The sequence below is a fragment of the Malurus melanocephalus genome, unplaced genomic scaffold (assembly GCF_030028575.1).
Source record: "Malurus melanocephalus ecotype Western Australia unplaced genomic scaffold, MMel_1.1 scaffold_111, whole genome shotgun sequence".
NCBI classification, from domain to species: domain Eukaryota; kingdom Metazoa; phylum Chordata; class Aves; order Passeriformes; family Maluridae; genus Malurus; species Malurus melanocephalus.
In genome coordinates this window covers 712,861-716,340 of record NW_026623343.1, presented here as the reverse complement: position 1 = coordinate 716,340, position 3,480 = coordinate 712,861, and positions in this window count along the sequence as shown.

The window sequence follows — 3,480 nt, the reverse complement described above, 5'->3', positions numbered from 1 at the left end:
TCCCCTCTGGTAGCATGATATAGTGGTACAAAATTACTGCAATGTCTATGAACTGTACTGGATTTGATTCTTCTAGAATGTACTCCCTGATTGAACTATAAATGGAGAGCAGCTAAGAGAGATTAATTAACTCTTCATTTCCTAACAAGAAAGATATGTGATGTGAAGCTAAACATTTTCTGTAGAGAAATACATACCAGGTGTTATTCATCTTCTAAAAGGCAAATAGAAATCTAAGCATGTCTTCCTAGGAAACGGTTTTCAAACCAAAAATAGGTATAAAGATATAGATTATAACCATGGGTCAGTTCTGAAAATTCATTCCAGAATGCTTTATACAAGGGCAATAGTACATGTAGCAAAATAACATGAAGAAGCTACAACTAGAAATGTTATGGGAAACATGAAACCTGTAGCTACCAGGCAAGACTTAATTTATATTACAGGTGAATACTCACTTCCATTATATTCTGAAGTTTTCCCTTCAACTCAGTTCACACTATAATTTTATTTTTTAGTTAATTTTGAATGAAAGCATTTTAAATATCAGGGTCTGCTTTCACACCAAACACATTGCCCTCCAACATTTTCATAAACAACTTGGACAGAAGACTAAAGGGATACTGAGTCTGCAGATGATACAAGGCTGGGGGCAGCTGTTGACTCCCTGGGAGATTGAAGGGAGACACAAACAAGTAAGAAAACTGAGCAGCCACCAATGGTATGAAGTTTAACAAGGGCAAGTGGTGGATTCTGCACCTGGGATGGGACAACCCTGGAAGTATGGAGAGACTGGGGAACAAGAGACTGGAAAGCAGTGCCATGGAAAGAGACCTGGAGATCCTGGTCGATAGCCAGTTGAATTTGAGTCAGCAGTGCCCTGGCAGCCAGGAGGGACAACCCTGTCCTGGGGGCATCAGGCACAGCATCGCCAGCCGGGCAAGGGAGGGGATTGTCCCGCTCTGCTCTGACCTGGGGCAGCCTCACCTCCAGGGCTGTGGGGGCAGTTTTGGATGTCACAACACAATGAAAATATAAAACCATTAGAGAGTGCCTAAAGCAAGGCTACAAAGATGATGAAGAGCTTTGAGGGGAAGCTGTGTGAGGAGCAGCTGAGGTCACTTGTTCTATTCAGCCTGGAGGAGACTGAGGGGAGACCTCATTGCAGTCTGCAGGTTCCTCATGAGGGGCTGTGCAAGGACAGGCACTGATCTCTTCTCTCTGGTGAACACTGACAGGACCCAAGGGAATGGCCTGAAACAGTGTCAGGGGAGGCTTAGGCTGGATACCAGAAAAGGGTTCTTCACCAAAGGGTGGTTGGGCACTGGAACAGGCTCCCCAGGGAAGTGGTAACAGCACCAAGCGTGACAGAGYTCGAGAAGCATCTTGATAGCACATGGTTCCCAGGCACATGGAATGACATTCTGGATGTTCTGTAAAGGGCTAAGATTTGCACTCAATGAGTGAGTTGTGAAGGCCTACCAAATCAGAATATTTTGTGAATCTCTGATTCTTTTGTTCCTGTTGTTGGACTGTTATTCGAGATCTTGAACAGGCATTAGTTTGAACCAGATAGATCAATTTGATGTAAGAATTAGACATTASACTGAATGGCCTTCACCCAAGAATTCTAAAGTAACTTAGATCTGAAATTACAGGACTTTTGGCCACAGTCTGGAAGCTACATTATGAAAGGTCACTGTGGCAGAAGACTGACAGATTGCCAATGCACCTCCCATTTCAAAAAGGTCTCAAGAAATGATCCTAGGAAAGACAGGATTCCATCCTCACTTAAAAGAAAAAAAACAATAAAGTTTGTTACAAGGGAAAGAGCCTGTAGAGAAAATACTTCCTAACTACTCTATTGCACTGACGGTATCAGCAGAAGTGTGGATGTACTTGCTTTTTTAAAAAGTCCTTGACACCAAAGATTATTAARGAAATTAAACTGTGAMAGGATTGGTAGAGGGGATCTTTTATGGATTAAAAGCTGATTAAAGGATAGGGAGAAAATGTCCTAACATAGACCTTTATAGACAAAATGTTCTTTCATTTTCTAGATGGAAGACTGTAGGATGCTGACCCATCAGCTGGTGCTTATGCTGCTATATTCCAATGAAAATCATTAGTGGTCTGGAAAAGGGTGTGAACACTAAAATCTCCAACTCATCATTCCAATTTTTTCTTTCTATGAGCTATGCAAATATTGAGGACCTGCAAAGGCTTCCTACAAAAAAAAGAGTGGCCAGAAGGGAGGCAGTTGGCCTTTAGTGAAAATATATAAGGTGATGAATCTGGGAAATGCCAATGAAGTCCACATGATTCTGCATTCAGAATTACTGGTTAAAACTGAGGAAAGCCATCTTTGATCCTCCATAAAGAGTTCTTTGAAAACATTGGCTCAATGTGCAACAGAAGCCAAAGATGATGGCAATGTAAATTCAGCAGTGAATTCACTGTTTAGGTTAAAAAAAATAGCAAACTGGTATATCTATCAAAAATGAGAAAACTGGTTTAAAGGATAATTTAACATTAACATTTTGGGGTTTAGGAGTATTTTTCTTTTAATTTAAAGAAGAATATTTTTTATTCTTCTTTAAATATTCTTTAAATATTTTGTTTATAGATGATTTTTTTCTCATTAAAATTTAGCTTTCTTTAATATTTGGAGTAATTCTAGCAAAAAGATCTTCTTCTCTCTCTCTTACAATATATATTCAGAAATGTAAGCACATGTATAGAAAATTAAGTCAATAGATTAAAGAATCTGAAAGTGAAGTAAGAACAAAAAGTTTCTTATACCCATAAATAAAGTAGAATCCTGAAGAATTTCAATTACATTTCTAAATAAAGAAGTAAATAGTGAATACTGTTCCACTGTCTTCTCCTCAGGGCTGTGGCAAAGCCCATGGYGGGGTAGGGAAGCTCAGAGAGACTGATGGCAAAGCAGAAAACACAATGATGAGGGAACCCAGTTTACTTTGTGGGTAAATTCTGCATCAAGGCACAACACAATTTAGACAGCCACACTTGGAATAGCTAGAAAAAGAAACCAAAACAGAAGTTGCATTTTACTCAGTTCTGAAACAAGACTTTGCTCAAAAATTTTACATCCAATAGTTATGGTAAAAGAGGGACCATATCATACTCAAACCCAATGAATGGAAGTTCAAAAGACAGAGTTAAAATTTATTAGAATGGTATTTAGCATTATGTAGGAGGATGACATAAAAATTAGAGAAGTAAAATACAGATGATGGATGGTTTAAAGACATTAAAGACAATGTTATAGTAAATAGAAATAAAAACTAATCTTGTCTTCTAAAATAAAAGTTCTGTACAAGAYTGCACACAGAAACAAAAAGAAGAAAACCCTAAAATCTATCCTGAACAAATAACAGCTATTTACTGTCAATAATTTAATTATAGAATTATCAGATAGCAAGAAGATACTTTCTTACAGTCTTCTATTGAAGTATT